The sequence below is a fragment of the Hippocampus comes genome, unplaced genomic scaffold (assembly GCF_001891065.2).
Source record: "Hippocampus comes isolate QL1 unplaced genomic scaffold, H_comes_QL1_v1.1 scaffold276, whole genome shotgun sequence".
Classification (NCBI taxonomy): domain Eukaryota; kingdom Metazoa; phylum Chordata; class Actinopteri; order Syngnathiformes; family Syngnathidae; genus Hippocampus; species Hippocampus comes.
Window position 1 is genome coordinate 237,667 of NW_017805074.1, and position 23,644 is coordinate 261,310.

The 23,644-nt window shown below is 43.0% G+C and overlaps 1 long non-coding RNA gene across 1 annotated transcript in view; it reads right to left on the minus strand.

Annotated features, from left to right (window-relative positions):
* Window positions 1-23,644, minus strand: part of LOC109512908 (uncharacterized) — a 63,269-nt gene that overhangs the window by 26,427 nt on the left and 13,198 nt on the right. Inside the window, exon 4 of the long non-coding RNA XR_002167622.1 lies at window positions 18,474-18,582. This is a non-coding gene — a long non-coding RNA (uncharacterized LOC109512908). The remainder of the gene's footprint in view (window positions 1-18,473; window positions 18,583-23,644) is intronic.

Below are 23,644 nucleotides of genomic sequence, written 5' to 3' on the forward strand. Positions count from 1 at the left end.
GCACACACACACACTTACACAAGAAATGTCATGTGCAAACACAAAGTCATGCTCACACATCAACAACACTGGCATGACAAGCCTTGCATTTGACTGCGTCCAACCGAGTGAACTTGTTTGGTTTTTTTTCGAGAGAGTGTTGAAATTTGCAATTTTGGTGTGCGTGCTTGTCTTAAGTTTTGTCCTGAATGTAAAAAAAAACCTGCAAAGATTAAATCCTTTGAAAGGCTTATCTTCAGCACAAAGCGAAATACGAAATGTGTGTCATGACATCTGGTTTTACATCTGTGCTAAATTACAGGAACCCTTAACGTCATTGTAATTTGGTTGACCTTGAAATTTTGGCACACCCATCTGCTCGTTGTCCGATTATGCAAAAGCATCAGCGGCTCAATGAAAACTTTAAATCCATTAACACTAATTATATTTGACTTTAGATGTTTTTAGAGTGTGATATTTCTGCGATAATTAATTTGCTATAAATCCCCTGTTGAGGCACCAACCTTTTCATCATCATTTGTGTCAGCTTCTCAAAGTATCTTCAAGAAGAGTGACATCCAAGGAAATGCCGGGCTATCGCAATGAAGTGAGAAATCTCTTTTGTTTGTTTGTAGATCAGACTTTAAGTTCAGGGCACGGTTGGGGATTGGCAAAAGGTTGGCTCCAATATATCTCCCAGAAATTGCTTTAGTGTTGATGAAATGTGTTTGCGTGTGTCCGCTGGCATTTTCTAATACCCTTAAAAAGAGAGATAAAAGCTTGCGTCTTTCCGCATACAGTATCAAAGTGTCCTCTGATGCGCCGGTGTGGGTGTGCACGTGTGTGAGATTTAAGACCGTTTGGATTCGCACCGACGACTTGCCACACCTCACACAAACAAGCAAATTAATTAACACAGCTACAGTATATCAACAGTGCCTTGAAAAAGGAATCATACTCCTTGAACTTACCAAAACAGAGCACCACTTGACCACATTAAAACTAAAAACTTCAATGTGGGGTATTCTTTTCGTTTTGTTTTTGTTTTTTTAAACAGAGAGACCTAATATGATTGACCAACACAAAGTAACACATCATTGTGAAGTGAAACAGAATTAATAGATTGCTTTGCAAATTTTAAGCAAATTCAAATCTGAAAAATATGTGATGCATTTGTATTCAGCCCCTTGATCGGCCTTGTGCCTCAAGACACTGAAAAAAAAATTATATATATATATATATATATATATATATATATATATTCTTAAATCTGACCTCTCCATAAACTACTCCACAACTTTATCCTCGACCTGTCTGGTGAGTTCCTTGGTCTCTTCATGATGCCGTCGTTCACCAGGGTTCTCTCACAAAACCGCTGAGGCCTTCACAGAACAGGTGAATTTATACTGACAGCAAATTGTAACTGTGATTGCAAGGTGAAAAAAAGCACATGGGCGGTATGAGTACTTTTTCAAGGCACTCTGAAAAGCTCCGACGACAGGTCAAATATTTGGAAAGATGAAATGTAGGTCAGTTGTTTTCATTGCTTGTTATTTATATAACCTGGTTCTTCGGCAAAAGATCAACCTGAATTAAAATTCAAAGAAGCGATCGGTCTCTGTGTTTCATTTGTATAGATCCGTTGCTACGTTTCAACGTGATATTGTCAATTGTGTGCATGTCAACAGCACACGCAGCTGAAACTGTTGTGTTTACCCTGTTGTCATGAGCTCCGCGGTAACAATTGAGCAACCATTACCGAGGCAGCAGCAGGAGTCCTGCAAACGAAAACCGTCCAGAAAGGTGCGTGCCGGGGCCGCTGAGGAAAATAAGGAACATGCGACCACATTGATTCACTTGGTTTTCCTCTGTCAGTATTAGTTTAGAGCCTAAGATGCCAGACACACACTCAGGGCACGTGTGTGTCGGTTTGATACCTAACGCCTCACATGCTGCAGTCAAACAGAGGTGGAGACTTCAACAGTCAGTTGTGTGCTGTTGCCGCAGTTGCTAGTGGAAACCACAAAATTAAATCAAACTGTGAAAGTGTTTGTAATTTGCCGTCCTTGCCGGTTTCATGAGTACTTCTCTCTTTGTCATCCATCACTTATCGTTGATCTCGTCGACCACTCATACCTGCAAACATCTCACTCAATCAACCCCAAGGTGTGCGCTTGTGTTTGTGCATGTATATTGGTGTTTGCGCATGTGTGTTTCTACATGCTCTCACACATTTTTCATGATTCATCCTTCATAACCGCCGAGTCCAATGTTTGTTGTGTGCGGGAGAGATTAATCTATCCGTGGCAGGTGTGAGTGTGTGCGGAGCATGTTGAGCACACACACCCTTCCCAAACACACGCAGACAATCGCAGTCAAATACAAATAGTTTGGATAAAAACGACAACCAACCGTCATATGGGAATATTGAAGGGTGAATTATAGTCTCAGCACACACACACACACACACACACACACACACACACACACACACACATATATATACACACATATATATATTTTTTTTTCGGGGCTGATTTGTGCAAGGTATTTCTCCATTAGTATTAAAAAAACAAAAACAAAAAACACTGGATAGTCTATAACACTCCATATATCATTCAGTTGACCACGCAAACACAAATACAACACAGCGACCGGCATTATTAGGCGTCCCGTCCGTTTTTAAGAAAATTGAAGACTTTTAAGTGCGCCTTTCGGTCGTGATAATCTGGTACTGGACATGTCATGGATTTAGTGGAAAAAAATAAACTGATGTTGGGTCCCCCTTGCTGCATTGTTGCTGATTTGGTCTGTAAAATTGGAAGGCTATTGTACATGCTAGGCTGTTATGTGTATGGCAGTCTGGCTGGGCCAATCCACTACGCGTTGCCATGTAAGCCGATTACTTCTGCGCGCTCACTGCCTCTTCATTGAGCTCAAAGCACATGCAAACACACAAACAAACACGTGGTGTGCACAGTTGTGCTTCGGGGCCAAGGGGCCAAGTACAGGTCAGCATGTTAAAGTTCGAGCAGCGATAATGATGCTTACTACCCTGATGTGTGAACGAGCAGCACGGGCTGACAGGAGTGGTCACGCTCTCGTGTGCATCCTTTGTTGGTCTTTTGTTAAAAGCTTGGAATATCGAGCATCGGATACCTGCATTCTTTCATGAATACAATTTCACACAGCCACAATGAGAATCCAGAGATAATATGAGTGGAATAAAATATACACCCTGATGTACTGTATCTAACGCTATTTACAGTGAATGAAAACGCACAAAGCAACAAAAAAACTAAAATTGAATCAACTATTCAGATGATGGAATGAAATTAAAATGAGAGTTAAAAAAAAAACGATAACTGAAACAATATTTTGTCTTCACAAACCTAATTAAAATATCCTTTGATTTAATCTCTGTCAATTTATGTCATACATGAGCTTTCTGTGACATTTTTAAAAAAATATATCATTGCTTTGGCTTTCCAGACGTGCGGTAGTCTGAAGCTCAAACTGTCATTTGGTAATTGGAGGCCACTAATTGTGTGTGGCCAAAAGTTGCATAAGCGGGCAGTGCCTTTGAAACGCCTGCCGCCAATCAGATGAAAGAAATGCATTTGACAATGCTCCTCCATTCTTTTGTCATTTGTCACTCAAACTCACTCACCCAGTAAACCAGGTAGTGTCAACTGCCAAAAGTAATAAAAAGAAGAAATGGAAGAACATGAGGAACAAATAGAAGATATAGAACAGGGGTGCCCAACCAGTCGACCGCGATCGACCGGTAGCAATTCATCGATGGCACTGGCAAAGAATGGGAAGTGCTTGGAGGGAAATTTTAAAACGATACACGTGAGCTACGATAGTGACGTTGTTGAAATGAAGATGCTGCCAAATTGCGTCCCATGCCGCCGCGTCAGGTCTCGACTTAGGTAGGCACTGATTCCTTTTTACAAACTCACAAGCTCTAGTACCTACTTTATTTTTCTGTTTCGTTCATGTTCTGGGCCGTTATGGCTGTTGCTCATCATGGCATGAGTGTGTGCATGCGTGCACGTGCGATAGCAGGTCGATCGCGGGAGGTCGGTTGCTTGATGTAGAAGAAGTAGACTACATGGCAATTAATGTGTGACTGTGACGGATGAATTGACTATTTACAGCAGTAAAAGATGCAATAACTGAGCGCATTCTACCTTTGGCCACAACGTGACAAGGGATTGTAGTTAAGGAAAGTCATTTTCAACTACAAAGTAAAACTTTTAGAATTGACAATGATTAATAGTTCCTCCTGGAGGGTAACAGCAGGAAGAGAGTGTGACAATGTGCGCTATGCTCATGTAAGAGCCAATTTATTGGTGTGATGGATATGGGTGATGAAAATGCCGTGGACTGAGGGCTCGTCTGACACGTGCACCTCCACCTGTTTGCCCCTGAGCACTGTCAATCATGTTGGTAGAAATAGACAATGAACAAAGTGACTAGCAAGCTAGGAAGGGAAAGAAACAGCGTGGGTGTGGGTGATAATGAGGATGCTCCAAATAGCTGCCTGCACAGCAGGACCCTGACTCTTGCTATGGGAGATGTGCTTGTAATTGATGACTGCCCCTTCCCCCCTTTCAGATGAGATTTTGAGAGATGATGCAATTGTAAGTCACCAAGAAAACCCGTGGACGACAGTCAATATCTGAGTCCACCGCAGATTTTATGAATTGAACACAAGTCAGTCAAAGTTTTATTTGGTTCATGTTCAATTTGGTGTTTTTTGAAAGAACACTTGAGCTGTCAACATGGGCTAAAAATGGCATCTCTTTATCTGTGACCCTTTTTTTTCTTTCCACAAAAGAGTGTCATAACATGAACAGTGCTCAGAATGATGCAGTGCAGCTCTTCAGCACACACAAAAAGCATGTTACTAAAGTAAGACCTCTCTAACAGCCAAGTCCATCAAGACTAAGTATTACCATCACCATTTTAGAGGGAGGAGAAAGCAAATCAGTTTTGTTGAAAAAAACCTTGCTCGACATCGTAAAACTGAAGCGTGCTCAGTAGAACCCAATATATCTGTAATTTAAAGCAGACAACTGATTTTTTTTTTTCTTATTGGCATTCAGTAGACTTTTAGAAGACGTAGTGTAGTGTAGTTTTGTGTCGCTAATATTTGGGACGGGCATTTAACAAAATGTCTTCAATTATTTTAAATGTATAAATAACTCGAATACTTTTTTACAAGCTACTGCTTGTTGATTACCATCAAAATAAAAGCTGACGAGATTTGGGAATCGGTTAACAAAGCTGTCAATAAAGTTCTCCGTCATACATTTGACTTTATTAAAACCTTTAGAGCAGTTAAAGGTCATGGAGCCTGCAATCAAGCAAGCCAACAGCTGCAGAATCATGAACTCCTGCAAAACACTCCATTTGTAAATTCTGTAAACTACCTTACGTTACGTATTTTATAAAGATGTTCTAGAAGATCTAGAATGACGATACAAACCTTTAAACTCGCCCCAACGGGATCTGTGAACACAAAGCAGAGAAGAAGGATAAAGGTTTCAAAAACAGAACAAGATGCATTGGAATCAGACTGCATACAAATACACAGTCATCCAGAGATGTGCGATATGAGCGACCTGCATGGAGAAATAAGGAGAGTAAACGTTTTAATCTTGAAGATGAATAGTCTTTTGTATGACAGTGCTGTCATCACATGCGTCTGATTAGTTTGAGCTGTTGCTTGCGTGTTTGTCGGATAACGGCATGACTCACAGCATCATTCGCCACAAAAGAAAAAAAAAAAGCCTGCTGTTGGAGATTATTTCACAGCTGGAAGGGAAAATAACGACAAACACATAAAGCTCACCTGTCTTCCTGCTTCCTGCTGTCTGAGGCGTTTTCTCAGCTCGTCCAAGTGAGCGTTGGCCTTTTGAAGTGCGTCACATTGAACTTCTTTTCTTCTCACCCTCCTCGTGCAGCTCTTCACACCGATTCCTCAAAATTTCAGTCTGCAAGTTTCCAAGTAGCTCAATTTTAAGTTGCCGCTCTTTCTCTTCACACATTTTCCGATCTTCCACTTTGGAGTTCCCTCGTCAACCTCTTGAGACTTGTCTCCTCTGCTTTGGTATATTTTCTCGATCGGTTTTCAGTCCACTTTCCTCGACAAGACTTGTCTCCTCTGCTTTGGTATATTTTCTCGATGTATTTCTCTTCCTCAGCTGCCAGTTTCTGGACCTCGATTTTAAGGGATCGCTCCCACTCCAGTCTGCCCGCTTCCAGTGCCTCTCGCTGGGCTTTTTCTTTTTCTTTCGTGGCCATTTCACAGAGTTTAGCCTCCACTCGAGCATGTTGTGTTTCGAGCTGATGGAACTTGTGGAAAATGAGGTAGCTTGCGCTGCAGTAACTGCACACTGTGTCACTGCATGTGCTCCATCGGAGGAGAAAAGACACACCATTAGTTGGAAATGGAAAACGGAATATGGAAGTCTCCATCATAGCCTATCAGGAGAAAAAGTAACGGGATACATAAGGGATGACATCTGAGCAAAACGATTTTAGTGATGTCAACAAATATGAGGGGATTTAACGGTGAGTCAATCTACATCTTCCAAAAATATTTGTAAAAAGATAGGAGGATAATTTTCTGAATGTTCTTGACTTCTCCTTCATCAATTATGCACGCCCTAATCTAAAACTCGATAAGCAGGGCCTGTTCTCAAATCTGAAACAGACACTTTTTTTTCTGAAAGAATGCAAGCCATTATTTCCTCCCATCATTCACACCCCGCCCCCTTTTTTTTTGCCTATCTCTAATAATTCATTGTATAAAAAAAAAAAAAGAATGACAGGACGATGAAATGTAATGACAGTAGAAACACACAAGCGTCATTCAAAAGTCCGATAAACCTGACAAATGATTGACAGGAGATGCCTTTCTCCTCAGTTTGTGTTGGCGTCTTGTCTCTTCATATCAGGTCAAGTGGCAAAGCACATCTGCCTTGTGTGACAATGATGGATCAATATATAGTTGAAGACAGTTCTGAACACGGGACGCAGCAAGTCTATTTGACTGAAACTAGAGATTCGTCCTTCTATCTTGTGATCTTTTTCCATTATGATTGTGAGACATGAAAATACCTGGTTGGTTTTGGTGTGTCCCTGTCATAAACAAAGCATTGCGGTTGAGTTCAGATGACTGCGTTGTGATGGTCAACCCTGATCTGGCTTTGTATTTCCACCATGGTGCATGTGCGCTATTTGCCCCCCAACAAAAAAGAATTAAATCCCTTAAGCAGCCCAGTGGACCAGTGGTTAGCGCCTCGACCTCACAGTGCAGAGGTCGTGGGTTCAATCCCAGCTGCGGCCTCCCTGTGTGGAGTTTGCATGTTCTCCCCATGCCTGCGTGGGTTTTCTCCGGGTACTCCGGTTTCCTCTCACATTCCAAAAACATGCATGGCAGGCTGATTGAACACAACAGTGTGAGCGCGGATGGTTGTTTGTCTGTGTGTGCCCTGCGATTGGCTGGCAACCGGTTCAGGGTGTCCCCCGCCTACTGCCCGAAGACGGCTGCGGTAGGCTCCAGCACCCTTGTGAGGATAAAGCGGATCGGAAAATGGATGGATGGATGGATAAAAAATTGAATCCCTTAATTGATCCACAAGGCGAACATCAAGAGTGGAAATCCTGTTAGCTACTATAAAACATCAAATATTTGTATCGGTAAAAGAGAGTGTGTACTGTATGCTACTGGGAAGAGAGAGTGAGCAGCAGGAAAAGCGAGTGAGTGCGTGCAAGTGTGAGCAAAATTTGGGACTCGGGGAGAGGGCGGGGGTGGGGGGCTTCGTGTTTATTGTGCCGATGTCCTCGTGGTTCCTGCAGGCATAAATACAGCAAAAACTCTGCGTCTATTTGAGTAAGTCTAACAGCTTATTAGTGATGAACGAAGCCCTGCGAAAATGCTTATGCATGTAAATCTGTGTGGTGGGATGGTTCTTCATGCAAGTGATGTCGTTATGAAGGCAGACAACGAGCGGACAACACACAGCATTCGAATGACCCGAGGGCTGAATCGTGCCTAAGATATGCCGTGGACGCAAAGACACACTCACGCGCCAAAAGCACGGAGCAGACAAGCTTTAACGCACTCATGTAACTGGCAATGCACCAGAAGGACATTTTACACAGCAGACTGAAACGCACAAAGACAAAAGACACAGGAGACAACATTTATGGACGAATGCGGCGGGGGCACAAACTCACTCACATGTGACACAAGCACACTCTCGCACCAACACCGAGGGGCGGAATGTCTGTGCCACCAGGAGGTTGTGCGATCCCGTGACTGACGTCGGTCCCACAAGGAGACCCCTTGCCCAATGTACTGACACAGTCACTTAGCACTCAAATCACGGATCCAACCATTCCACACGCATGCGATGGCAGTCAGCGCACGCACACACACTTGCACAAACACCTGCGAGAGACATCAATGAGGTAATCAAGCAAGCGAGAGAGAAGATGAAATGAGTCCTCTTTGGAGATGAGGAAAGAGGTTTTGTTGTCCTTTGACTTGTGCCAGCAGTCTATTGATGCTTGACGGCCGCACCGGCATATCTCCTTGCCCTCTGGTGCCCATGTCAGTGGCCCCCTTTTGCTCTATTCATATCACGACCCTTGCCTGCAAGAGAGGTGACAGTCCATGTCCCGAGGTTGCACCTGTCCCCTTTTGTCCGTCCCATAGGTGGTTAGCCCATGGGAAGGGGGACCCACGTTGCTTCTTCGGGCTGATCCTGGCCGCCCCCCCCCATCCCAAATCTCTTCTGGATTTGTTCAGATTACCTCAACAAATGAACAGCTCCAATGCCAAAGGTCTATAATGCTGTAATTGCTGCAAAAGGAGGACCCCTTGACGAAGGCAAAATTTGAAGGAATAAAAATATTATGTGAAATAAAAATCGCTCAGATTAAAATAATTATTTCCAACCTTGTCATCATCATTTCACAACTCATTTGAGAAATAACGTGCGCCTTTTCATACAAAAACAAAATCATCTGGGTGACCCCAAACTTTTGAATGGTAGGGTACATTAGTGCAGTTTTTCAGGGAGGGTGAATTTTAGTGCCAATATCATTTTTACATCAGCCTACGGACCAATAACAAGTGCGAATGTTCAGCCCAATCAAGCGTCCCTTTAAAAACACCTCGAAGGGCACTTTTGTTCCGTAACTGAGCCAAACGCTTGCTAATACAATTTTAAGTTTTGACAAAAAGGCTCATCACTGAGTAAACAGTCAAAGCATATACAAAGCCTTATGGTATAATTGTAGCATGTCAACATCCATGTCTGTACTCATGTATGTATGTTTGTGCGTGTGTGTGCGTGTGTGTGTGTGTGTGTGTGTGTGTGTGTGTGTGTGTGTGTGTGTGTGTGTGTGTGTGTGTGTGTGTGTGTGTGTGTAAGTGTGCGTGCGTAGGCACTTGGGACCCACTCCAGAATCCAAGTTATCACCACAATGCCTCCATGCTCCATCAATTAAACATGCTGATATTACCTCTCGCCTGATGTGAGACATTTAGGCGTGGGGTGGGAGTGGCGCACATGGGATGCAGGTGGGTGGGGGGGACACGGAATGGGTGCTTTTTGTCGGTGGCTGGTCTATTGCCAGAATGAAAAACATAATTAATTTACATGATGCTTTTTTTAAGTCCCTGACTGCGGGCGTCTGTCTGCAAAGTCGGCGCTCATTGTCTCATGCAAGGTAGGGAACACACGAAAGAAAACCTTCAAGCACTCTGCTGCGTGGACTCGGCACGTAATCATTCGTCTGCCCCTTTTCTTCTTCCTCCTCTTTTTTCATCTACTCTTTCCTCTTCTCTCCGTTGTCCACCTCCGCCTCCTCGCCTACAGATGCCGTGATCCATCTGGCTCGTCAAAACACCAGAAGTGGGTCACTGTCATGAGCACATATATACTCAGACACCAGACACACACATGAATACACGTTACACACACACCCCCTCTCGACTACAGTACACCCAAACATGCATTCCGTGACCAAACTGTCTGACCAAAAACTGACCAAACATGCGTGCAACCACTCGCACACAATCAAGCACAGAAGCACGCACACAAACTCAATCTGCTAAATACAGATTGGGATCAACAGCCACAAACGGGAAAAAAAAAATGCAAAAGTTTCAATCTGAACATTTCAATAACACGAAGCGATACGTAATTGAGCTTCATGCATTCTTTTTTTGCGTCTCGTTTGGCTTTTTGTGATGCCGCCACATTCGGTGGCAAAGGAGAAGCGTGATCGTCCGTCATGGCTGCGGAGCGCAATACGGCCAGATCATTAACAATAAGAATGAAATGTACATAAGAAGTTAGATTATGTGAATAAGGTATGTGAAGATACTCTCCTCCCCAACACATGCCGAAAACTCCCTCTCTATCTGTCACTTCAAATCAACTGCAAGTACACAAGATATATATATATATATATATACATATATATATATATATATATATTTTTTAAGTTTATTATCGCCCACACATTCTTTTTAAAGTGCTTGTTTGCTTGAAGTCCCAGTACTTACAACCGCCTCCTCCGGTAAGTAAACACCATTCCTGTTTATCTATTTCTTGCAGTCATCAGATAAGTATAAGGTCAAGGTTTTTAAAAAAAGGACACAAGATGTGCAGACAGCGACAGGGACTCACAGCCTGTGAAGCCAAACTGAACGCACAATGAAATGTGTCGGATGAGAACGAGGCACATTTTCAAATGTGCCTGGAGAATTAGAGGCATCGGGATTAGGTTTAATCAAGTGATATAATAACGGGTGGTGGATTTAGAGAAGGGGAAAAAATAGAGCGAAAGAGCCCGCAAATCATACCTGGATCTGTTTAAACTCTTTCAAACTCTCACTGCCTCTCATTCAATCTGCCAAATGATTTCTCTCTATCTGCTGAGCCGTCACTTCATCCCTCTCTTCGCTGTCGGCAAAATCACAGACACGATAGATCACGCAAGCGTTTAAGATAGGATTAAGTCGTTAAGGGATTTATCCTTGTTTTTTTTCCCCTAATTTTCCCAAATCATTTTCTTTTTATTGGACTGCGGCTGCGTGTGAGAACTTATCAAGGGTGTCCTCTTTGTTGTCCAGCTGCGCACTTATCTTTGCGTGTCAAAACCAGAGCATTTTTGTCACTGTGCGTGCGCGCCTGAGCACCACTTTAGTTTTTTTTTTTTTTTCTTTGTCCTTTTCGCCTTTCCGCGCGTGGTGGTGGGTGTGTGTGCTTGGATGCCCGGGCGCATGTGCAGTCTTAGATGTGCATGTATGTGTGCCTGTGCTTGTGATCGAGATGGCACTTCGTGACAGCGGCTTTGTTGATTTTTGCAACGACGAAGACCCCCTGTGGTGCTCAGTGTAGCGAGAGCCAACACTGAGATTCCACTCATGTGGACCCCCAGAGCACATCACACATCACATGGCATGTGTGGGTGTCTCTATATGCAACAAGACGGCATTTAAGCAAATAGTGTACAGTACAGTAAGTGATAGTATTGATGAGTGAGCACCTTGGGTGCAGCTTTCTGCAATGAGGAGCAAAGTACAAAAGTGGAACTTAGGCATGCAAGCAAAAGAAAAGAAAGGTTCGAGAATATCACGGTTCAATAGTACACATGTGCAACCTCAATATGTGATTCCAGCACAGGATGTTATTAGTGCAGTTCTAACAGAGTGAGTTGATAATTCTGTAGAACTCACACAGAGAAAGTGCAGAGGTTAGGGAAGAATTACCTTTTGCTGTCTTGACCAGCGCTTGTCCATGCATCACATCACACACTAACAAAGGGCATGGCACAGCATGGCACAACAGAGCACACGCAACAACAAAGAAGGATCCTGAAGAGCGGCCAGCGTGCGGCTTCCAACTCCGGCCTCCCTGTGTGGAGTTTGCATGTTCTCCCCGTGACTGCGTGGGTTTTCTGCGGGTACTCCGGTTTCCTCCCACATTCCAAAAACATGCAATGCAGGTTAATGGGACACTCCAAATTATCACTAGGTGTGACTGTGAGCGTGGATGGTTGTTCGTCTGTGTGTGCCCTGCGAATGGCTGGTGACCAGTTCAGGGTGTCCCTCGCCTACTACCCGAAGACTCGTGGATTTGTTTATGTATATTTTGGTCCGTAAGCCATTGGTCGACTGTGGGTTTCGAGTCTATGACGCTTCGGCCCTCAAGCCAAGTCCTTCAAGTAAACAAAAAAAAAAAAAGTCAGTGACTTACTTTTCAAATCAAAGCTAAACGCAGTTTGCGCACACCATAACAATATATCAGAGTGCTCTATTTGGGTAATTAAGACCAATTGATAAAACAACTTTAAAACACTGACACTGAGAACAGACAAAGAAGAGCTTTTAACTTCCATCATTCCTGTTAGCACATTAGCTCTTTTAAACTACCGTACGGTATAGATTTTTTTTTAAGTTTTCCGATGTATGACACTTTGGCTACTAACATTTGGGAATATTTACCATGATCCTTATGCATTCAACATGATCCAAAAGTAATTCAAAGATAACACAATGAATTATTCTGTTAAAAAAAAAAAAGAAAGAAAGAAAGAGGAGCCGTGTTCAAAGCGCTGGTTTGTTCTTTTTCTTTCTTTTTTTTTTTTTTTTTTTAATCAATAAGCGTAATTGTCAGACAAGCATTCCTAGGAATCAAAATACTGGGAATCGGTTCTCTAAAAGAAAGTCAAATTCTCAGTCTCTCATTATCTGGCTGTGTTATTTATTTCAAGGAATAAAATTATCTACCAGACAGACAATACTATAAAAAAAAGAAAAAAAACATAATGAGGACATTGTTGAGTTTCAGCTTTGCACCGCAGACTCTTTGTGGACAGTCAGCGGGTCAGCGCATGACAACAGGGCAGCAGTTAAAAAAAAACAAAAAAAAGTGGTAGAGAGCGATGGAGGAGTCTGTTACATTAATCAGAGTTAACAGACAACACATGTGCTTCCGTTAGCCCCACAAGAGCACGCATCACAACACACGGATCGGCACGACATGGCATGGCACAGTCAGCCAAGAGAGGCCAGAGGAGGTAACACAGGCTCAACCGTGCATGCCCGCCTGTCTCTCCACGTTCTTTTTCTCTGCTGCTGTCCAATTTGTGCAGGAGCCCATACGCCTCTTAAAAGTGATCCTGCTTTTGTGACCTTCATTTGCAGCCGCAGCCAGGTGGAATTAGACATCATTATATCTGACGAGATGGCAGCCAGCGAAGCATAGCAAACAGCAGACCTCATTTGACTTGATCTCTTGAACAAGCCGGTAAAAAAAAAAAAAAAAAATGCTCTCACGAGCAGGCTTTAACTTTGTGATGGATCAAATCTGCAAGAACAAAATTTGAAGATATGAAGTTTATTGAAAGGTCTCCCAAGGATACCGTAGCGGTTGGCATTGTCAGTCTCAGGCAAGGAGCTCCAATGTTCTCCCTGCGCTTGTTCTCACCAGGCACCTCAGCATCCTCGCACAGTCCATAGACAAGCATACTAGGTTAACTGCAGACTTGACGTTGTCTACAGGTGGTTTGCAAGAGTGCGAATCTTTGACAGCCACAGTTCCAAAACGCAGTGGAGTTTGGTTCGAATCGGGTAAAGCCGGATCGGGCTTGCTTTTTCATGACAGTGTTGGATTCGCCATTGTACTTCCCAACGAGAAAGACGGCTCCGAATATTATTTAATTTTATACTACGAGAAATGTGCAATTTTCAGAAAGTCAACTGTATGATTTTTTTTTCAGCTTTATGAGTGACTTGAATGAAATTATTCAGTCCTTGTATAACATAAGCGCTACACTATACATTTTTTTTAACAGTTCAATGAATTCAATGTTTTATGAGGAAGACCAGTTTCTCTAGCTCAACTCTACACACTGCGATAGACACCCCAACAAAGAGCTGCTCCTACAATTTGGATACAACTTTATTACTCCTTTGAGAAAATCTGTTTGACAACGCTGCAACAATTGGAATGACTGTTTTTTGTTGTTGTTTTCTTTTCAACATTACAGGTACACTTCTGTCAAAATATTCAACTGTTGGGATGTTTTGCTTCACATTTTCCACACAGCATGTGGTAAAGCACCTCTTTCACAAAGGCCCCAGTGACCTTGAGATGACCTGCGGATTATAATCTCATATTGTCACTTTAGTAGGCCCCAGACAACCCCCGTACTAATAGTGCACAATAATCCCCATGCTGTCTCGCAGTCATTACTGCAGATCATCAATCACCTGATGAAGCAACCCTACCCGACGCCTCCCTCAAATAATCTGCCCCCCCCCCCCTCATTTTAGAAAACAGGCAGGCAACACGTAGGCGGAACAGCAAAATCAGCACCATAGAAGGAGGAAGGAAGCAATTCCCGTATAGACTGACTGGAGTATAAAGACACAACACATGTGGCACCCTCATCCAGTGGCCTGCTGAGGTTTTACTGAGTAGGAGGATCATAAAAAAGGGAGGAGTGTGTCTGGCTAGCAGCCATTCATTATTGAAAGAGGCTAGAAGTGAGGGAGCGAGTGCGACGGAGTAAAATGAGGAGAGCTCAATGGGACATGTGGTCTCTCTTGGAAGACTTTGTCATGCTCCCATTAAAAATGAATTGATGGAGGGAGGGAAAGGGAGAGCAAAAGTGGTTAAACTCCCGTTGTTGGGCAGTCAGAAGTCTGGGAGAACAAATAACGGTACCCCACAGATGTTCATCTTCTTTCCTGAAAATAAGAATTGTCGCTTTGTATGTGCCCCCCCCCCGAAAAAAAAAAGACGAAGAACACACCCCACTGGTGAGAGATTACAGTGAAGGAGCTCTGAGCAAATAAAGTTGTAAGGTTGACAAGACTGTGTCAATGATGTAACTCTGTCTGCTCAAAGGCGTTCCAAAGAACACATTGTACTATTGCGCATACGGCACAAGACTGCCCGTGTGTAACTACCGTGTCTATGTGGTTTCCTTTCTACTTTTAGATTGCTATCATAATCCGGTCCGCCATATCATAATGAGTGACTTTTTAAAAATTATTTTAAATCATGGTAGTTTTCAGACTACTACGAACCATTTTGAGAAATGTGAAATATTTTCACCCATCTCATGAAGCTAAACAATTGACCAAAAAAAAAAAAAAGGCATGACAGAAATGCTATTTTCCATATTATAAAACCAGACGACTGCATGTTTCAGATGAAAAGAAAGAAAACCGCAAAATTTGGATGTGCTGCTGAGTGAAGATCACAGAGAGCGAGAGCCAGTGAGTGAATATGTTAAGAATGCACCGGCAAACTAAATGCAGCATCTCTTTTCGAATGAATGAAGTTAAAGCATGTGAATGCATGTCATGGCGTGCGTATGCAAGCGTGTACGCAAGAGTACATGCAAACGCAGGCGATTTAAAGGCATTGTCTCAATCGTCCGCTTGTATTTTGTCAAGTGCGCTGTTTGTTGTCATCTGAGCAAACAGGAGTTAGAACTGTCTAGAAAAAGCAAAGGGCTACGTGCACAAAAGCGACCGTCTATGCGTATCTATTGAAGTGTGACATTGGGGCAAAGCATCTCAGTTGCAGAAAGACTCTTCATTTTTGCACACAGGACTCAGAGCTTTATTCTGGCCTATTGTTCTTTCCACGCGCTCACTAATCACCCCTAAAGTGAACATCTTGTCCTGTGACATTGCGTCGACGTGAGCAGACACACGCACGCACGCACCCACACACAAAACATTAAAGGAGGTAAGCGTAATGCCCCTCTTGTTTCTCCTTCTCTGTTGTTTCTAGCCCGTCGCCCCCCCACTGTGCTTCCCTCTCCGCCGGAGGTGGACGTTTTGTTCCGTCACATGACTGCATATGTGTTTCAGCTCCTTTGTGGCTATGACACTTAAACGAAGAATTGGGTAGTATCAGCGCCTAGCGCAGAACAAAAGGTGCTCAGGCGGTGTGCTGTGCTGCTGAAAACAACTCATCCTTCAGCTACAGTTGGACCGGAACGCCACGCTCAGCATGCGGGGAACATGCCAATGTTGAATATTCACCGTGACGAGTCAGAAAAGGGCAGACACACCTTGTTTGGAATTTTGGAAGAGGCGGTTAGGGCGAAAAGTTGACACCATAAGGAGACTGACAATAGCAAAAGCAAAAGAACAGTTTTTGCAATGCAACAAAATGTCACATGGCACAACACTGTTTCGGCAAATCGTATGAAATACTACAGCCCTGTATGATAAATTTGCTACTTTTCTACATAATCCAGATTCAAAAGAAAGACAGAAACACTTCCCAAAAAGCTGAGAAAGTTGAGGAATACTTAAAAAAAATCACCTGTTTGGAACATTCCACAGGTGAACGGGCCAACTGGAAACAGGTGAGTGTCACGAGTGAGTATAAGAGGAACATCGCCAAAAAAAAAAAAAGGCTCCGTTGCTCACACGCAACTGTGAACAACTGTGTAAGTAAATAGTCCAACAGTTTCAAAGAACAAAGTACAGTTACAAGGAATTTAGGGATTTGATCATCTGTGTCCATCTCAGCAGCCCACCATTAAAACCTGGTACCCGGAGCTCTCCCAGCACACCGGGATGAACAGCACTTAAATGGGCCTGTTAGCATGCTGCCTCCTCTCTGCCCTACACACCGACCGGCGCATGTGGCGCTGCCCACAGCTGTACACTCACAACGCACACTGGCTCTGTTGTTGGGGTTTTTTTTTTGTTTTCCGTCCATACCGCCCCCCCCCCCCCCCCAGCCCAGCTACCCTAAGCCTTCTCCAATAAATGATGTTGGTGGTATTCACAGCAGGGGGTTAAGCCCAGAACATCGCCTCTTTTGCAGACCTATAGGAATCCAAGTGGAGGACAGAGATGATCAGGGGTGGGGTTTGTTGGTGGGTGGGGGGTAGCTTTGGGGTCAAATTTGACAGTCCTTGCTCTTAGCGTGATGATCGCACGTCCCTTGTGAGGCTTAACAAACCGACCACCGCAGAGAGAAAGATGTCCATCTCAAAAATCAATACACAACATTGACTTCCATCTGAGTTGGCGCTCTCAGAAACATAAATTGATGGATGAATGGAGAAGTGGAATGTTCGTGCGTTTGTTTGTTTGTTTGTTTGTTTGTTTGTGTGATTCCCCGTGGGAGGAGGGGAGGGAGCAGTCTGTTTATGGGCACAGAATGAAAAATGCAAATAAATACCGACGACGACTCATCATTGTCAAAAATTTTTCTTCTTTCCAACCATATGAGTTGTAGCATATCATTGTAGCATGCTAGGTTTGCTCTGTTTTTTTATCTTCTCTAGTACGGATGTCAAAGTGCAATCACCACCTAACTGTTACCTTATTTCGAATATCCACATGATAATACCTGAAAATTCAAATTGATCGAACACCCTGATGCGTGTTTGTGTCGCAAAGCGCGCAGAAAACCACACACATTCAGACATGCGACGACGGATCTCAGATTGAAAAGGTCACGCAAGCAGTGCCGCATAACTTCAGGGAAGTGGGATGGGCTCGGTGCCTTGTTCAAAGGCACCTTAACACCTGTCAGGAAGCAGGCTCACATGCATTCAACAACTACTTGCCATTTGCATTTGCCCGCAGCAGCATTCTTTTCGTGACCTTCGGTTTTTGATGCCCAAATTAAATGAAAGATGAGCTACCACCGCCACGATTATCGCGACGCTGTAGCGTTTGGGATATTTCACCTTCTTAGCAGGGATAATATGAGCAAAGTAAGACATAAAAATCAAACCCTGCTGGTCGGAAAAACAAATTCTGTACACATTGCGGTGACTTCATTTTAGCTATTCTGTAATTCCTAATGCATGTAGAATGACTGATTCTAAGCTTTTTTTTGTTGTTGTTGGGTATCTGTGCTAAGTACATTTAATAATGGCATGGCCTCAAAAAGTATCACCGAGTGTGATTATTTTATATTAAACTATACGTCCTCTGGGGTAGCTCTTGTTCTTCCTGTGTCTACATTTAATAATGTCATGGCCTCAAAAAGTATCAGCGAGTGTGATTCTATTTTATATTAAACTGTACGTCCTCTGGGGTAGCTCTTGTTCTTCCTGTGTCAGAGACACGTGAGATAAATAGCAAAGTTAATGCATATTCATAGCATATGGTGCATCATATGGGGACATGGGAGTGCCACCTGGCATTGACGAGAATGTAAAGCAACATACCATCATTTTACTTCTGCCTGCTTTATCTTCAAACAGATGGGCGCGTAAACCGAACAGCGTCGACTTAGTGTCTTGTGTCCCCGTGCCGCATAAGGAAGGAAATAAAGTGAAACACATTCAATATGTCATTGTATGCTACTTTTCATAGGGTGTGTTGATTCAGTTTCAGATTAACATGTTGCCTTAGAAGGTAGTAACAATGAATGTGTGCTGTAAAACGGATGTTAACTTCCGACCTCTTTGTTCTCGACAGGGGAGTGGGTGGATGGTAGAACAGTAAGGATGCGTCAGTGTCATCTCTTCCCCTCATCTCCTCCTCTGCCTTCACGCAGATTTCCTTGTCTCCTGGAAACCAGCAGAGAAGAAGCAGAAATAGCTAGAATGGAAATCATTCAGGTCCACATAGAAAGTGGTTTGTTGTGTCAACACATCAGACAAGAAACCCAACAATGGCATGGCCGGGTTTCTTGTGGCCAGGGCAAACATCCTCTTACTGTTCTCACCCTCACATACTCTTATTTTAGTTTGGTTCATCCACACTCTCAACACTCTAAAAACATATATAAAATTTCCGAGAAAAGCTCAAATCCAAGATGTTGAAGGTCGATGATGGGGTTCCTCAAGGGTCTATATTAGGTCTTAAATTATTCCTATTGTATCATCAACGATATCTGCAGTGCCTCTAAAGTTTTCAAATATGTTTTATTTGCTACAGGCACCTCTCCAATGTACTAAAAAAAACTTGAACAGTCTCTGAAATAAATGGAATACATCGAAAAGATGGTTTGATATCAACAAATTAGGAAGAACGAACTAGGTTATGTGTTTTATTGTTATGTTTTGCCATTGAGGGCTTGTGGCAAAAATGTCATGTTCTGAGTGCTCCAATTTCCCATCTCACGAACACAACACTCACGACTGTGTGTGCTCTTCCTGCTTTACGATGACAACCACAAGAATACAAAAAAAAAATGTGTTTTGGTCGTTAATAAATTTGAGTTCACTGACTCAAGTAATCCAAAGCAGACGCTATAATATGCTAGTGTGCAACAGGACAAACACACACAGTACCCTGTGTTTGAAACAGTGTTACTTCAAACATCGCCTGTACATTTATTAAAGGTTTAATGACGGTGACAGTTTGAGATTTTTTTTTTTTTTCAGAGCTTCAATTTTTTTTTTCCTGCAGGGAATCATTCTTATGAAATCCAAACACATGGGAATTTGTTCAACATTCGAGGCTCTACTGCACACGCGTGCCTTAGGGGTTGAGTCTTCCGATGTCGTGTCCTCCGCCCTATTAGCCCAAAATATCAAGTAAACTTTTTCAGGATTTAAGGTGGGTGGTAAACTGATTAATAGCTCTTAGCCTCTGAGGTTAATGTAAGAGTAAATCCCTTAGCGTGATGTGCACCATATTAAACCCATTTGATGCACACGCTATTCAATAGATTAATCAGTCAAGCTCATGGTATTAAGCCTATAGACTGTACATCGTGCTTATTTTTTTTCTGAGTCGCAGCCATACCGTAGTAAAATTGCCAAATGTGGCCGATGAATTCCCTGTATTGAATAGTTTAAAGATGCGATGGTGCATCAGTCAGTAACGTGACAGCGACCGCAGGAGGGTTGTGTGAGGAGAGCAGTAATACAAGCCTAACCCAGCTTCTGTCTGGTATGTGGCTGCGCACGCTTTCAGGGCATTTATCTATCAGCTCACCATTAGGAAGGGAAAGCATCACGCCAAGCCAACACTTGACCCCACATTAAATACCTCTGGCCAACTTGGGGCCAGCGGTCACTGCTATCAGATGGTCCTCCGTGCATGGCTGCATGCCAGACATGAAATGCCCTCTCAGGCCATCAGAGGGAAATAGAGTGAGAGGACACGCAGGAGACAAACACACAAAGAGTCTTGACACACTAAGAAGTCTTGGAGTCACGCAGCCACGGCAAGGCTTGACTTGATATTCAAGGTTTGTCATGTAAAAAGCCACAAATGCGCTTTTTGCACTCCGACACAGTCTGCCCAATCAAAGAGCAGGAGTCAAGCTCACGCACGCTAATAGCACGAATACCGCCCTTACTGTCTCCGAGCTCTGCATTTTAACAGTCGAGCAGAGATCCTCAATCAGCAGCTCGCACAGCACAGATAAATTAGTAACGCTCTGTGACAGCGCTAAGCAGGCCTATCCCTTTAGATGGACGCGGATATAAAAAGCCTGATTTTGCATGACAACTATCCCCCCCACCCCCCGTGACATTTTGTCCGTTTTAGCCCTGATTGAACTGTTAATCAGTCTAATGTGAGAGATGGCATGCTGTTTATGAATTCATCTATTCTGCATGGGCGCATGCCCGAGTCGTGACTGGAAACACACAAAGGCACACAATTAAGCATGTGAGCACAAAAGAATAACCTGTGTGGACCAAATTATATTTGGATGCAACATCAAATGTGTTTCACTTAAGTGCTGTGGTCGAGTGTTCATTCATGCAAATCAATGCCTCTTTTCTGGACATAAAAACCATAAAAGTGGCCATAAATTAAATGACCTCTTGGATGTCCATGGATTAAAATAGTCAGCAGGAATAATGCACGCATTGCTACCATCCACATGGAACTAATTGTCAAATCAATAATTTATGTCTTGAGCTCCAGTGATTCTCAAATTTCAAATATGCTACGTGTTTCAGAAATGTGTCATTTAAAACACTGCGTCGTGAGGTACATCCTAACTGGATAGTTAGCGTTGGCTTCATGTGCATGTAAAAACGCTTTAACGTTGCATCATGTCCGAAAATTGCGAAGAATACCAAAATTTACATGCACATCTCTACTAATGTCCCCTTCAACCTCTTTATGTATCAAAACATTCTCCACAGCATTTGGGATTGTGTATAAATGCTTTGCGTTCAGAATATTGTCATTTGCAACAGTTTCATGATTTATCTTCATCGGTTAAATAGTCGTTGATAGTCCTTGTCACAATCAATAGCGGTGGTAAAGTACTTTTTTGTGTAGAAACAGCTCCAAACCCCTTTTGTCGCTCAATACATGCAGTGTTTTGGTCGTGTGCATTTAATGTATTGTCTCAGACGTAATGTGGAATTACGGCCAGACATTCCTGCAGGGGCTTTTGGAGGACCAATCATCTGACGGCTTTTAGATGGACTACAAATGTCCTCAGACAGATTCTTTTTTTTTTTTTGCCTTTTTCTGTGATATCAATGCCCTCAATTCTTTGTGGCTGACCAAACCAAACCTGTGTACAAATCTGGGTTAACGTCACCTTTTGTCACAGAACAGCAAGTGAAGGGAGAGAACGATTTGAAATGATTTCATTTGGGTTGCACGTCGCGCTATTTATGGAGCCATCAATGAATCGTGCAGACTGGGATGCACGTTGCACACTCGCACACACGCACGCACACACTCGAGTCTAGCCTACCTTCCGTGCTTGTTTATCTTCCCCCGCAGGAGGAAGAGTCTGGTGAACGTGACTGAGGGGGCGAAATGCTGCAGTCAGGCAGATAACAATCTGACCTCACAAAGTGCCATGGTAAAGGGGGTAAAAAGGGCGCAATTTTGAACTCTTTCCCTCTACGTTTCTCTTGGCCATTTGGAAACTGTGTACGAACCTTCAATGTTCTCGTGGCAAGGGGCACACAAGGAGTTGAGAACCTACCATGATGTGGAACTTTTAAGACAATAAATATTTGACGGTGTTTTGTTTTGAGCAGCCTCTAAAACAAATTAACCTAATTTGGGAAGGTACATCCAGTGTTTTAGGGGCACTGAGCCTGCAGGGACTTGGCATCTATTGAGTCTGTTTCCGGCACGCTATGTGGGCAAGTGTATAATGAAGCATGCTTGCGTGCTTGTGTGTGGAGGGGGGGGGTTTGGAGCAGGAGGAGGAAGGGGTGACAGGGAAAAGTGTCTGTGTGTCTATGTGTGCATGCATGGATTTATGATGGGAGGGCTGTTGAATATGACCCACAATTCTCTTTTTTTTTGGAGGGGGGGGTATGAAATGACTAATATTGTCACGCTTGACATATTTGGGCTGGGGATAGGCTACAGTATGTGGGACAAATCAAATGGCCAACTACGCAGGTTGATCTCATCAAACTATATCGTATCCTTTGCCTGAAAGGAGTGAGCCTCATTCTAGTTCCTTCTTCCCCTGCGAATTTAATACAAACTACAAACTCACTCGCAATTTTACTGACTTGACGAAACATTTCTGAGGTAACCGGCCTGAATGCCTCGCTCTCTGAGATTCAAATACAACCTAGCGTGAATATCTGCGATACAGTGCTCCACAATATATAGCTTATTACATACACATCCAGTTACCTACTCAATGTGCCTTCAATTCCAGATCGGGGGACCTCAGGGGGCTTTCAATTGTACCGATTTTTTCATGGAGGCCACGGGTAGCAGTTCACATAGGTTCAATATCGACCTGGGTTTGCCGGGTACCTCCAGGGTGTAGCCTGCCTTTCACCCTGAATGAACTCTGATAAAATCCATCTGCAGCTGTGACCCTGAACAAGGCGAGCGCGATAGAAGATGGACAGAATGGATGATTTGAATGACGTTATTTCTATATATATATATTTTTTTTTTTAGTCTTTAAAATGTCACCGCAAAACACAACAAATACAGACGGTTTATATGAGTGTCACTACAAAACATAATAAATACGGAAGGTTTATAAGAGCCATAAGTAAAGCAAAAGCCAGAGCCAAGCTATATTAAATGCCCCAAAACATTTAATCATCATCAATGAAAATACCAAAACCATCTGTGATATTCGAGTGGAGGACAGATGTTGTGTTCTCTATTAAATACAACACAATATGTCACCACAGTGATAATCAGCAATCTTCTTAGGCTTTCGGGTGTTTTGTCACGACAACAAAAACGACCAAATAGCTGACTTATTTGCCCCATGTGAATCCAAGCATTTCATGAAAATCTCATGAAAAAGTGACATACTGATCAAACATATTTCCTGTGTATAGTGAAAACTCAAAAGTTGTCCACCTCACTGGTCAAACCATTTGGAAGTCAATTTTCATCATCAAAAACCATGTAACAATTCAAAGCCCATGCGTTTCATGATGCATGACCTCCGAATACAGAAGTTTTAAGGATGCCTAAATCCAAATTCAAACAAAAATGTATTCTTGGTTAATTTTCTGTTATATTTGCCACTGCGTTTGAGTACTCGACTGTGTTCAGCCAGCTACTCATCAGATCCTCCTCTGTGTTTTCATCTTCAACAAGCTGTTCTGGGATTTGTTTTCTTAATCTGAATTGTTGTTTTTTTGTTTTTTTTTCCCATATGAAATAATCCGCTCCAGAATGTGTTGCCATGCTCAGCACGGATGCATAGAT